The sequence below is a fragment of the Pogoniulus pusillus genome, chromosome 9, assembly GCF_015220805.1.
Source record: "Pogoniulus pusillus isolate bPogPus1 chromosome 9, bPogPus1.pri, whole genome shotgun sequence".
Taxonomy (NCBI): domain Eukaryota; kingdom Metazoa; phylum Chordata; class Aves; order Piciformes; family Lybiidae; genus Pogoniulus; species Pogoniulus pusillus.
This window is the reverse complement of record NC_087272.1, coordinates 13,010,260-13,025,652: the sequence shown is the minus strand read 5'-3', so window position 1 is coordinate 13,025,652 and position 15,393 is coordinate 13,010,260.

Here is a 15,393-nt window from a genome sequence, read left to right as displayed (position 1 = left end):
CAAAAAGAACCTGAACACTCATTATTATGTACATAATATTTTAGTATTCTTGAAGGATCACCTGGGTAATCTGTCTTCTGGATAGGCTTCTGAGAAGCTATAAAAACTGCATAAGGTATTAGTTCTCTTCCATCTAGGAGAATAGCAGGCAGTACTTCTTCTCCCCTCTCTTTTGTCTCTTATGGATGGTGACAATAATTAAATCTTCCTCAAGAGGCTGCCTCCCTCCCTTATGTGGCTGGCCTTGTGTCTTCAGGTATGCATTCAATTACTGGAAATTTCACTCTGCTGCACACGGACTTAAACTCTCTGTGACTATTTTCACACACACAACAACAACAGAAGGCATACAAAAGGCTGGAAGCATCAAAGGAGCTTTGGCAGACCTGCACAGCCAGGGAATGTCTCTCCTCTCCTTGGTCCCAGAGGAGCTCTGCTCCATGTGGAAACTATCCAGGGTTGTTTTTTTCTGGTTTTGGAGACAGGGGATGAGCAGAACCTTCCTCAAGTCCCCATCAGGCTGAGTTCTCAGTGGAATCTCATAGAACTGATAATGTTCATAGAATCATGGAGTGGTTTGGCTTGAAAGGGACCTTCAAAATCATCCAGTTCCAAGCCCCCTGACATGGGCAGGGACACTTCCTGCCAGCCCAGGTTGCTCAAGGCTTCATACAACCTGTCCTTGGACACCTCCAGGAAGGCAGCATACACAGCCTCTCTGGGTAACCTGTTCCAGTGTCTCACAACCCTCACTGTGAAGAACTTCTTCCTAATCTCCAGTTTCAATCTGCCCTCTTCCAGCTCAAAGTCACTGGCCCTCATCCTCTCACTACAAGTCCTTGTCAAAAGTCCTTCCCCAGCTTTCTTTTAGCCCTTTCAGGTACTGGAAGGCTGCTCTAAGTTCTCCCCAGAGCCTTCTCTTCTCCAGGATGAACAGCCCCAACTCTCTAAACCTGTCCCCATGGAGGAGGTTCTCCAGGCCTCTGATAATCTTGGTCCCCTCCTCTGGGGAAAACTTAATTGTTACCAGTTTGTAAATAGAAAAAAATAAAATGTCTCTCATAAAAATTATATGGAAAGTTATTGCTTTTTAGGAGTCTACATTTTCATATGCTTTTAATTATTCAGCTTGTTTACAGATGGAAATGCTATTTGAAGTATTCATAACTCTGATGTGACCATGCACTTTGCTAAAACAACCCTCACTTCTCTACTGGTGTATGAAGAACCTGTTTGGCATCTGGAAAATTGGGTCATAACACATCCTTGAGTGGACTGTAGCCTTTGTACAGCTACAAAGATGCTGAGGGGACTTGAAAACCTCTGAGGAAAGACTGAGAGAATTTGGGCTGTTTAATCTGGAAAACAGAAGTCTGAGGGGGGAATCTCATCAGTTCTGATCAATACTTCAAGGGTGAGTGTCAGGAGGATGGGACCAGGCTTTGTTCAGTGGTGCCCAGTGGCAGGACAAGGGGTAAAGGACACACACTTGACTGTAAGAAGTTCCATCTAAACATTGGGAGGAACTTCTTTATTTTAAGGGTGCTGGAGCATTGGGATAGGCTGTCCAGAGAGACTGTGGACTCTCCAATTCTGAAGACACTCAAAACCCTCCTGAATGTGATCCTGTGTGATTTTCTCTAGGTGACCCTGCTTTAGCAGGGGGGTTGGACTCAATGATCTCCAGAGGTCCCCTCCAACCTCTCCCATTCTGTGATTCTGTGATTAGTAAAGAGAGAAAAAACTTTCATAAGAGAGACTTCTGACAATCTGTCCTGCTTAGAATGTAATTGGATTTAATGATGCTTAAAGAGCTTCTACAGGTCTCATTTCTCTCCATAGCAGAGAGAGGATGCAGGCCATGGTGACATGCTTAGAGCTCAGCAGGTCAATGATGCCTTTGCAGAGCAGGCCATGTGGAATAGCTGGCTCTGGCTAGTGCCCACTGATAAATGGCTTGCAGGGCACCCTTAGTAAACTGTGCTGAAGACCTTCCATAATCAGATCAGGTAATTTGGATTATCCATGTGACATCTTTGCCCTGTGGGCATGCCTTAGCCCTGAGAAATCTCTGCAGCACTTTACAACAGCACCCATCAAAATGCTGACAGGGAATTAGCCACATGGCCAAGCTTGGATGGAATCCACTCTCTTCCTAATCCATCATTCTCAGAGCAGGTTCTGGAGGAGCAAAACAGCACCAGCATGGGCATATGCAGGAGTCTGATCTGTCTGGCAAATGTTGGCTTCCAAACCACTTGCAAACTGTCCTTTCTGGCAAGGTGTTTACTCACCAGCTGCAGCCTAGCTCATGATGTGACATCATGCTGTGTTGGTCCTGTCTACTGACAGAATGACTCAAATCTTTTACATAAGGGGTCAAAGGAGCAGTTTGGACTTGGATGACTTTTGGAGGAGAGGGAGATATCTGAGGAAGGGAAAATAGTGACTGAGGCCTGTACATCAGAGTGAAAATATTTGGGGAATGACTAAACAGCATTTGGGTCATCTTTAGATATCAAGATGTCTTCATAAGGCTCCAGATGGATTTCAGAGAGACCCACATAGTCTGAAGGGCTGCTAGAGACCATATGGGATCTCCTAGAGAGTAGAAATGGGGACAGATATTCATGCTTATAAACCTAAATATTTTTCTTTGTCTTCAAAAAGAAGGCAACATTTCAGTGTGATAATTGCAAATGAAACTCTTGGCTAAGGAAGGTAAAGGGCAGAATATAATAAGCTTCTTCTCTCAATATGACTAAACAAATCTCCATTTCTTCTGTGGCTCCCACTGCCATCATATCAGTATTTCCAAATGACAGGAAGGCAGAGTGACAGGGTGATTTGGGTTCAGTGGGATCTCTGAAGATGATCTACACTCCCCTCCTCTGTTGTGGGCAAGCACATCTAGATCAGACTACCTGAAGTCCCATCCAACATGGCCTTGAACAATTACACTGATGGGGAATCAGAAAATTCTCTGGGCAACCTGCTTCAGTATCTCTCTCTACAAGTGCCCAAAAGGAGGTTGGAGTCAGGTGGGACTTGGTATCTTCTCCCTAGTAACAAGTGATAGGAGGAAAGAGGTGATGATTCTGCCATTCTACTCTGATCTGGTGAGGCCTCATCTGCAGATGATCAGAGGGTTGGACCACCTTTTCTATGGGGACAGGCCGATAGAATTGGGGCTGTCCAGCCTGGAGAACAGAAGGCTCCAGGGATATTTTAGAGCTGCATTTCAATGTCTGAAGGGTACCTAAAGGAAGGCTGGAGAGAGACTGTTTAGATGGGGCTGTGGTGATAGGATGAGAGGCAATGGTTTGAAACTGGAGCAGGGGATATTTAGTCTGGAGATCAGGAGAACATTCTGCATAATGAGAGTGGTGAAACACTACAACAGGTTGTCTAGGGATTTGTTTGAGGCCCTGTCCCTGAAGACACTGAAGATCAGACTTGATATGACCCTGGGTAGCCTCTTCTCTTTGGATGTGTCACTGCTGACTGCAGGGAGGTTGGACAAGATGACTTTTGAGGGTCTATTCAAAACCAATGCAATTAGTGAATCTGTGGTCTCTTCTCCCTAGCAAAAACGAAGACGAATTGGGGTCAAGTTGCACCAGGGGAGGTTTAGAGGAAGGTTTAAAAGGAAATGAATAACAACAACAATGAAAAAGGAATCAATTTCTACATCAGGAATGTAAAGGCTTCCAGAGGTGAACATGAGAAGCTAGGGATCAACATGTATCTAAAGTACTACAGTGAAAGGGTCTGTGGCTCAAGTGTGACACAAAACCAGTTCCTTCTCACTTAAAAATCTTTCCTGCCTCTTTGGAAGCACGAGCTGGTCAAACAACCACGAGAAACACACTTTTAAAGGAAATCTCTCTGATAGTATGCAAAGCTCACTGCAGAGAGCATTAGATTGCCATCATTAGTGTTCAAAATAAAAAAGAACAGAGAAATCAAGGTCATTTCCAAATTAATGAATTTTACAGCAAAGCCAGAGAGACAACAAAGTCAGGATAGCAGAAGTTCATGCTTTTTAAAGATGTCAATTGACACAGATTAATCAAAACTGAACTAGACTGAGTCTGCAGACTGAAAAAAGTTTCAATTTTAATCCACTTTGTCCTCAGCATGAGGAAAGGCAATACAAACTGACTGTAACTCCAAAGAAAATTGCCTCCTGGCCTCCACCATCCCTGGAGATGTTCAAGAAAAGCCTGGATGAGGCACTTAGTGCCATGGTCTAGCTGACTGGATAGGGCTGGGTGCTAGGTTGGACTGGATGATCTTGGAGGTCACTTCCAGCCTGGTTAGTTCTATGATTCTAAGAGGAGAAAGCTTCAGGGAGACCTTAGAGTTGCATTTCACCATCAGAAGGGCACCTACTGGAAAGCTGGGGGGGGGGATTGTTTAGAAGGGTCTGTGGTGACAGAACAAGGGGCAATGATTTGAAACTGGAGCAGGGGAGATTTAGGTTGGACATCAGGAGGATGTTCTGCACAATGACAGTTGTGTAATACTGAAACAAGTTGCCAAGAGAGGGCCTTGCCTCTGAAGACATTCAGGATCAAACTTAATGTGTCCCTGGGCAGCCTATTCTATTTGGAGGTGCCCCTGCTGACTCCAGGAAGGCCTGAAGAAGATGACCTTTGAGGATCCCCACCAGTCCAATCTACGAATCTGTGACTATCAGCATCAATTCACTGAGCTAAATGCTTGTGTCCTTTTAGAGCTTTTCTTTCCCTTTGGGCAACTACTTGTTAATGATGACTGGTTAACTGTCACAACAAACCACAAAATTGTGTTTTCTCAGAAGTTAATAAATCCCAGATATTAAAAACTGTTACCAGTACCAGAGAATAAAAGGGTACTATAAAGAAATCATGGGCTTTGGAGATCAAATTTTATGAAGAAAAGTCACAGAATAGCAGAATGGTAGAAGCCGGGAGAGACCTCTGAGATCAAGTCCAACCCCCTGCTAAGGCAGGTTCCAGTAGAGAGGGTCACGCAGGAACACATCCAGGTGGGTTTTGAATGGCACTAGAGATGGACACTCCACCCCTTCTCTGGGCAGCCTGCTTCAGGTTTCCACCATTCTTAAACTGAAGAAGTTGCTCCTCATCCTTAGACGTAACTTCTGATGTTCAAGTTTGTGCCTGTTACCCTTTGTCGTGTCACTAAGTGCCACTGAGCAAAGCCTGCTCCCATCCTCCTGATCCCCACCCGTTATGTATCGATCAGCATGGATGAGATCACCCCTCTGCCTCCTTTCCCCCTAAACTAAACAGCCTAAATTCTCTCAGCCTTTCCTCATCACAGAGATATTCCATCCCCCTCTGCTTCTTTGCAGCCCTTTGCTGTACTTTCTCCAGCAAGCCCCTGTCCTTATTGAACTGAAGAGCCTACAATTCACAGAATCATAGAATTAACCAGGTTGGAAGTGACCTCCAAGATCATCTAGTCCAACCTAGCACCCAGCCCTAGCCAATCTACTAGACCATGGCACCATGTGCCTCATACAGCCTTTTCTTGAACACTTCCAGGGACGGTGACTCCACCACCTCCCTGGGCAGCCCATTCCAATGCCAATCACTCTCTCTGGGAAGAACTTCCTCCTAACATTCAGCCTGTACTTCCCCTGGCACAACTTGAAACTGTGTCCCCTTGTTCTATTGCTGGTTGTCTGGGAGAAGAGACCAACCCCCAGCTGGCTACAACCTCCGTTCTGGTAGTTGTAGACAGCAATGAGGTCCCCTCTGAGCCTCCTCTTCTTCAGGCTAAACAACGCCAGCTCCCTCAGCCTCTCCTCCTAAGGTTTGTGTTCCAACAGTCTCTCCAGGCACTAAATAATTCAAATCAATGGGAAACCAGCTTTGTGTTTAGCAGATTTTGAAAAAGCTTTTCTCCTTCTTGCTGAATTTTTTTTTTTTTTTTTTTTTTTTTTGAGTATGGAGATTTTGGAGCTGCTCTTTATGTAGGGCTACAGTAAGTCATCTTTCTCTTTTCTCAGAGTGGAGCCTGAGAGGGGAAAATGTTGGCATTGCTCCTGTTCTCTCTGGTCACACAAAGATTTGGCTTTAGGGGGAGGTTTGCTGGATCAGCCTCAATGAGCTTTCTTGAAAGGGAACATCACATGAGCCAGCAGCATAAAACCAACCTCAAACAAGGAAAACAGTAAACACTGAGAAAATAAATCTTGTTGGCAGTGAATGATGGCAGATTAACAGGCAGTGGAATTATTTGGGTATGACTTTGGTAACAGTAATGATAGAAGTCACTGTCCCAAGGGACATGGGACAGCAATGTGCCCTTGTGGCCAAGAAGGCAAATGGTATTCTGAGATGCAGTAAGAAGAGTGTGGTCAGAATGTCAAGGGAGATTTCTTCCTCCTTCTACGCTGCCCTGGTGAGATCACGTCTCTCTTGTGCTGGGGACCCCAGAGCTGAACACAATGAAGTCTCAGTTGAGCAGAGCAGAACAGAGGAACAGAATCACCTCTCTCTATCTGCTGGCCACACTGCTTTCAATGCAGCCCAGGCTGCCATTGGTCTTCCAGGCTGCCAGTGCCCATTGCTGACCCATGTCCAGCTTCTCACCCACCAGCATCCCCAAGTCCTTTTCTCCAGGGCTGCTCTCAATCTCATTTCCAGAATGTATTGATGTCAAGGGTTGCCCTGACCTCGCTGCAGGACCTTGCACTTTGCCTTATTGATCATCATGAAATTCTCCTCAGCCCACCTCTCCAGTCTATCCAGGTCCCTCTGGACAACACTCATTCCATCCTTCAGGCTTATCAACCACACCACTCAGCTTGGTGTCATCCGCACACTTACTAAGGATGCCTCCATCTCGCTGAAGAAGTACATAAAGCAGCAGCAAAGCCTTCTTACTGTTGGGGTAATATGAGACCTGCATTACAGAATATCTACTCTTCAGTAAAGCATAACAAAAGGAATTCTTTCTTCCTGCCACTGGAAATGTAAAAAACCCTGATTTCCCCTATTGCCCAATTTGTTCTATTGCTTCATTTGGTCCTCAGTCTTGCAAACCTCCTGTAATGCCCTAAAAAGCAGAGGGCCCATGAATTGTGTAATAACCACAACATTTGCGTGACCTGATGCTCCTGTGACAGGCAAAGTGAGAAGCCAGAGTACAGAATTCCCCCTAGAATGCAAAGAAGTGCAGTTAACGAAGCAATTAGAGCCTATCAGCTTAACTAAATTTATTAGAAGTGAAGAGTTCCTTAATCAAAAATGACCAGAATAAGGAGGAGGTTGAGTGAAGGCAGTGAACCGTAGCCATCTTATACTCTGCATGAGTGAACAGCTCAGAATGGAAGTATTTGTTTTAACTCTTCAGTGCAGTATGAGCATAAATTGCAGAGTAAAAGGAAAACAAGAAAAAAAGGTGGCATTTTGTTATTAAATACTTTTTTCTAAGAGGCAATTTCAAGCCACTTCCTCTCTTTGAAAGAGTGCAGGTGTGGGTTTCATGAACAAGGGACCAGGCTCTATTCGGTGGTGTTCTGTGACAGGGCAAGCAGAAGTGGATACAAACTGGAACACAACAAGTTCCACCCCAACATGAGAAGAAGCTTCTTTACTGTGAGGATGCTGGAGCCCTGGAGCAGGCTGCCCAGAAAGGTTGTGAGTCTCCTTCTCTGAAGACCACACCTGGACATGTTCCTGTATAACCTTCTCTAGATGATCCTGCTTTAGCAGGGGAGTTGGACTGGATGGCCTCTAGAGATCCCTTTCAACACCTATCACTCTATGATTCAAGGTATGATATATTTGGGTAACAGACAATATAGAAATGTAAAATTCAATCATTTGCTTCACGACACTCTTCCAGCCAATGAGACCTCAGCCAAGCAAGGAAGGCAGAGCTGTTTTGACCCCTTCGGCAGTGACTGCCTGCAGGAAGCCAAGATGATACATCAGCTTACTGCTTGTGTCAAGGTCGCAAAGAAATTCCCCTTTCTGGTTTGAGAACAAAACCATCAAAGTTTCCCACATCCAGGCCTGCTATGCTAAACTACATTAAAAAGTGCAACAAACACACAGCCCAGAGGAGAAATCTTCAATGCCAGGTACAAACAGGCAACAATGTAATGGGTGACACGGGTGCAGGCAACAATATATCAAAGGATGTGTGCTTCCTCTTAAAAACAAGCTTTAGAGGGGAAATAAGAATTTCTCCTGGTTCAGGCACTCATGAAGGCATTCAACCCACAGAGGATCTCTTCTAGAGACAAGGAACCCTGGGGCTGGCTGTCTAATAAGCATCTCCAGTGATTGCTGTGGTGCTCTTCTCTTTGTGCCTACTGCCAGGAAGCAGGCACAAAAATGTTATCTATGTTCATATGCAGAGTTTTTGTATAAACAAGGAAGTCAAATCCAATTTAAAATTCTGACACAAGCTTAGAATCTTTTCTGTTGAAAATTCTCACTGATGCTTTTTCAGGTCAACTTTCTGTTTTCTAAAGATCCCTTAAAACATTTTCCTTTTGATCTGAAGTATAAAATATCAACAAGAGGCAATTTTTATATATATATATATATATATATATAAAGCATGATTTAAAAAATAAGAGTTATTTGTGTGATAGAATTTGAATTTAAGATGAAGGGCACACACATTTTACTGTCAAGCTCTTTTGAGTCAGCCCCCATGGAAAGTTAATGTCTTCCTCACAATGTATGACTTTTCAAGTACAGTATTCAGAGATTCATAGAGTGGCTCATGTTGGAGGATATCTTAAACATCATTTAAGTTCCAAGCCTCCTGCCATGGACAGGAATGCTTTCTGCTAGATCAGGTTGCTCAAGGCCCCATCCAGCCTGGCCTTGAACACCATCAGGAAGGGGTAATCCAGAACCTCCCTGGGCAACCTGCTCCAGTGCCGACATATCAAAGACTGAAATACTGTTATTTCAGTTTGCATACCCCCTTCATGTACTGGAAGGCAGCTCTAAGCTTTCCCTGGAGACTTCTACTCTCCAGGCTCTCTCAACCTGTCTCCACAGGTGAGGTTTTCCAGCCCTCTGATCATATTTGTGGCTTCCTCTGGACCTGCTCCAGCAGTTCCACACCTCTCTTTTGTTGGGGCCGCCAGAACTGGATGCAGTGATGCAGGTGGGGGTCTCATGATTAGCCACCTTAAAGTCAATAAAACTAAAAAGAGTTTACTGATGGTTTTTCTGCTGAGTATCAATACTGAGCATCTTTATCGCGCTGCAGGGGGATCTTAGAGCAACCTTCCAGTACCTGAAAGGAGCCACAGGAGAGCTGGGGAGGGACTTTTCACAGTGGTTTGTGGCAACAGTATGAGTCAAAGGCTTTAAAGTGTTTAAGGTCCCTTCCAACCAAAAATGTTCTATGAGCTGCTGATTCCTCTGTAACACAAACTCTGGTTTAGCAGAGTGTCTAAAACCATGAGGTACCTCCTGGTAGACCTACCAGATTCTCAGAGGTCAGTTGAAAGCTGACAGCATGAAAGTTAACCACTATGTGGTCTAGCCATTGTGTTAAACTGACTTTTAAAAGAGTGAATGACGCTCAGGGCAACTGTAGTTAAAGACAGCAGATCATAGCCATTGCCATCTGCAGCACCATCACAGCCAAAGAACCACTCACTCCCAGCCTGTGGGATAGTTACAGCTGTTCCTGATCTAGTGTGAACTTCCCTCTGATTATCATTTCACCAGTGGGTTTTTTTATTAATCAGAAATTCAGGAGTTTTATCCCAGTGTTTGCTGAAGGTACTGTAAACACTTTAAGGCAGCTTCATTAGGATGCAAGTGCTTGCGTGTCATTACGAAGACATAAAATGCAGAAAATTCTATAAAGACCAGTGGGCCTTACTGCCTAAATTACACCACAAGAAAGACAATCAAATGGTAACAGAAAAGTAAAAATAGTAAGAAATGAGGACTTTGGGGGTGAAAGTGTTTTATTCCAAGGCGGTCAGCCTGTGACATTGATTCTAGAGCTGTAAAACTGGTATGAAAATTTAATAAAAATGGAGTAGCAAAGGATAAAATTAATTTCAAGGGACAAATATCTAAGTTATTTCTAGTGGAAAGAGTATCTTTTAAAAAATAAAAAACAAACAATGACAACAAAAAACCAAACTACCACAAAACCCAAGCCAAAATTATTTTGAAATTGAATTGCAAACTTCCTAACTGAAAATCTTCAACCTTGAGCTTCTTAGAATTGATTTGAAAGACCTGAAACAGTGCTGAGGTTGATGCACTATTACATTACCACAAATCAAAGTAAATGCCTCTTTTCCTGGTGGAATCATTATTAGCCATGTATACACAACAATCTCAGTGCCTCCTCACTCTTGTTTCAATGGCTATGACCACAAAACTCTACAACAAACCCCAGTGCACAACTTGGTGTTTTCTGCCAGCTGCCAGTATCACAGCACATCAAATGGGAAACTTCACAGACTCACAAAATGTTAGGGGTTGGAATGGACCTCCAGAGATCATCCAGTCCAACTCCCCTGCCAGAGCAGGACCACTCCTCGCAGGTTACACAGAACACATCCAGATCTATCTTCAAAGTCTCCCGAGAAGGAGATTCCACAACCTCTCTAGGCAGGCTGGTCCAGGGCTCCAGCACCCTCACAGTAAGGAAGTTTTGGCTCATGTTGGAGTGGAACTTTTCTGGGTTCCAGTTTGTGTCACAGGACACTAATAAAAGGAGCTCGTCCCTTTCTTCTTGACACTGACCCTTCAGATACTTACAGACTTCCAACCACCTCCTCTTCCATGTCTGGCTACCTTCAGGCCTTGCAAGACAAACTGCCTCTAGCGGATTAAAATCGGAGGTACTACATCTATTCATTTCAAACACCAGTAGATCTCAAGGACTTGGCACAGAAATGCACCCTGACACTCTTATAATTCTGTTTTCTTCAATCTGCTGCTCCTTCTAATCACAGCAACCTCATCACTTACTCAATAAACGATTCATACACCATAAATTCTTTAATAAAGACTGGGATATAAACTTTAGTATCTACTACTGGCTTTCTCCTGCAATCTCTCCACAGACACAGTATCTTTCATACCCCAATTCCATAAAGTCTGGCTTAAAGGCGTGCTACAGACCTGTGGGGGAAAAGAAATCCCCATACTGAAACCAAAGAGACTGCTGAAGACCTTGATTTGTTGTTGAAAGGGGAAGCCATTGCCTCTTCTGGCCTCATTCTTGTTCTGCTGTGACTCCAGTATTACAGAAGGCACAGCAAGAGTCATACACCTGAGAGCTTCTGTAAGGAGGCGGACATGGCAAGTTGGAGTCTTTAAACTGGTTCTGATTAAATTACCACACCTTTACTTTGTGGATTATATCTAGTACAGGTAGCTGCTTCCAGGTGGTTAAGTCCTAACAGCAGGTTCACTAGCTCAGAGATACGTGTTTTATGTGCTGAGCACACAGCTCTTCTCATCTAATTTCAGCAGGAGCCTGGTTTTACTGTACTAAAGAAAAAAAAAGATGACAAAGACAGAAGGTGGAAAGCAATATATGGAGATGCTGTTCTACAGTATGACACATGGATTTAACAGCTGAGAGTTGGGAAAGCATGTGGTCAGTATATTTAATCACCTCTCAAAGAAGAAAAGGCATTCAAGGAAGAGTCAGCTACAGTTATAGTGGCCACCACCATACCCATAAAGCATTGGAGACAAATGGCAACAAAGGGACAGAGAAAGCCTCAGGGATGCAGAACATTACTTTAGCCTATTGAAGACTGATCTGTAAAAAAATGTGCCTGGCCTTTCACTTTCTTTTGCAAATATGTAGATCATGACTGGAAGATTCCTGTCTCTTTGGATATATTTGAGTGCTTACAACCATGACCTTTCACAGCATTGCTGTATCCATGTTTTGCACACACACACACCTGTATGTAGCCTAAATCTATCTAGAGTTCATAGAATCATGGAATTGTCAGGGCTGGAAAGGACCTCAAGGATCCAACCCTCCTGCCAGGAGCAGGGATACCCTACACTAGATCAGGTTGCTCAGAGCCCCATCCATCATGGCCTTAAAAACCTCCCTGGGCAACCTTGCTCCATGATGAAGAACTTCTTGCTAATATCCAATCTGATTCTACCCACTTCTAGTTTTGCTCCATTCCCCCTAGTCCTTCCTAACACTACCTGACATCCTAAAAAGTCCCTCACCAGCTTTCCTGTAGGCACCCTTCAGATACTGGAAGGCCACAATAAGGTCTCTCCAGACAGAACATCCCCAACTCAGACTGTGTCCGCAGGAGAGGAGCTCCAGCCCTCTGATCATCCCAGTGACCCTTCTCTGGACTCACTCCAGAGTGTCCATATCCTTCCTGGAATAGAGGTTCCAGAACTGGATGCAGTACTCAAGGTGAGGTCTCAACAGACTGGAGCAGAGAGGGGAAAATCACCTCTCTTGACCTGCTGGCCACACTTCTCTCGATGCAGCCCAGGATACGATCCACTCTCTGAGCTGCAAGTGCACACTGGTGGCTCATGTTGAGCTTCTCATCCACCAGCACCCCCAAGTCCCTTTCCTTACTTAGGGCTGCTCTCAAGCCAGACACAAGATGTGCGTGAGTAGTGTCATGTGAAAAAATAGCTGTGGGAAATGAAAGATCTCAGTGCAGAATTGTTTAGGTTGGAGAAGACCTCTAAGATCATTGAGTCCAACTATCAAAATAAGAAGCACTGATGGCCCTTGGTTTCTTTTTTGAAAGGGCACAGAGTCAGCAAAGGGGTGGTAAGAGCCATGCTTCACATTGTCATATGGCTGGGTAAAGGAAAGGCATGGTCAAGGGACAAGGCAGTGAATAAACTCTCAGACAAGAAGAGAAGAACTTTGCAAGGATTTTCTCATAAATAGTCCTCTGCAAGAGTATCCTCCTGTGGCTTCCAACAGCACATGGAATGCTAGATCTGTGAGCCTCTCTCTTGCTGTCCTTGAGACAGGCTAAAAGTAGCTTTAGACTTGTACCTTGGCTGTCAAAAGTAAGGCTTGATTCTGGCAGACAGCAGGATGGAACAGCAGACCATTAAGGTGGGTTTGTTGTCACCTAGTACCTGTGTGTTAGAACTTCCCATTTATGCTTCCTGCTAGAGCCACTGGGAAGAGAGAAACTTCTGCCCTGCTCTTGGACATTTATCTTAGTAGTGGAAAGATGATCGAAAGCAGTAAAAAGTTTCCCCCATGGACGGCACAGAAGTTCTCTGTAACTACCTTAGGTTAAAGGGTCAACTTCTAAAGGGGTTACATTTAAATGGGATGGTGGGGTTTTTCTTTGAGGTTTCGTTGGGTGTTTTTGGATTTTTCTTCTTGTTTGGTTGTTTTTTCTCCCAGTGGAAATGTTCTCTTATGCATAAAGACACTGCTGTTTTCAGAGCATTTGGTTAAGTCTTTCCTAAAATTTGTGTGTCACTCACACAGCAAAAGAGGAGTCCTGGATTTCAACTGAACTTTCAGGCAATTGGTAAAGCAATCTCTGGTGTACAGCCTGGAGAAGAGAAGACTCTGGGGGGACCTTAAGATACCCTGATGGGATCCTACAGGAAGGCTGCAGAGGGGCTTTTCCTAAGGGTGTCTAGAGAGAGGACAAGGGAGAATGGTTTGAAGTGGAGGGAGAGCAGGGTTAGACTGGATCTGAGGAAGGAGATATTCAGTACAAGAGTTGTGAGACTGGAATAGGCTGCCCAGAGTGGTTGTGGATGTCTCCTTCCCGGCAATTTCAAGGCCAGGCTGGACAAGGCCTTGAACAGGTGAGTCTAGTTGAGAGGTGTCCCTGTCCACGGCAGGGGGAGTTGGAGTAGATGTCTTCTAACCTGAGCCATTCTCTGATTCTATGTCTGGTCTGGCAAGATGGAAAGCAATAATTGTGATGTAATGAAGCACATATAGATACTATTGAAGTGGCAGAATTTGCATTTAAATGGAAGTTTTTAAATGAAAATAAGCAAGAACCTTGCAGAGGTACTATTCACTACACCTTGTTTGCAATCTGAAACTACATTTCCTGATGCTTTGTTGTGTTTCCTTGGCCCAGATGCATGACAAATGCCTGCAAATAGGCTCGTTTTGAGATTTAAAACCTTCCCAACTTTATGCAATAAGAGTATATTCTTTAGCTTTTTGAACCATTTTAATCAGTATGAAAAATATCTGAGCACTGACATTGGGAGCTAAGATCCAATTAGTGGAATTTCATCATTAGTGAAGAGTTGGTTCTCTGGAATCCACAGGAAGGTAGACTTGGATTTAAAATCGACAGAGAACATCCCTTCTTGCAGCAGTGATGAAATGAAGACAAGCAGAGTTTGCATGCGTCCATAATCCCAGTTACGAAGTCAGACAAGTCACAGAGTCACAGATCGTGTTGGGTCGGAAGTGATCTCCAAAGGTCAGCTTGTCCAACAAGCAGTCAGCAGGGACACCTCCAATGAGATCAGGCTGCCCAGGGCCACATCGAGTCTGAACTTGAATGTTTCCAGGGATGCAGCCTCAAACAATTAAGCAGGAGATGGCAATAGGTATAAGTAGAATCACTGAGTTGTTTTGGGTGGAAAAGACCTCCAAGAACATCAGATTCAGCCATGAACACAATGCCACATGTCCTATAGTGCCATGTGCACACATTTCTTGAACACCTCCAGGGTGGGTGACTCTACCACCTCCCTGGGCAGCCTGTTCCAATCCCTGACCACTCTTGCACCAAAGAAATTTTTCCTCATCTCCAACCTAAACCTCCCCTGGCACAATTTCAGGGCATTTCCTCTCCTCCTATCACCTGATACTAGGGAGAAGAGATCAATGCCCACCTCACTGCAACCTTTTCTCAAGGAGTTGTAGAGAGCAGTGAGGACTCCCCTCAGCCTCTTCTCCAGACTGAACAAGCCCAGGCCTCTCAGCTCCTCCTCACCAGAACTATTCTCCAGACCTCTCACCAGCTTTGTTGACCTCCCTTGGACCTGTTCCAGCTCCTTAATGTCCTTCTTGTACCTATGGTTAATTTCCACCTCATGTACAAGGCCAAGGCACAGGGCTGAGTCACTGTGGCAGCGAAGTGAAAGCACTTCTGCTCTTTCACGCAGCAGAGTGGATTTCTGCCAGGCTAGAGCAGGCATTTAACTGTAGCCTGAAATGCAATGCTCTGATTGTGCTGTTCATGCTTAATACAGGAGACTTCCTGGGTTGTACCTCAGTTTTACATTACTATTGCTTTTACAAAAATTACCTTTACTCTCTGACCTTTAAGCACTGAGAAATGAACATGGTTAGTAAGAGGGAAAGCAATCACTTCAGTCTGGGAATTAATTTTGAAACTGGAAATTAAGCTTTGGTTTGATATTCCCA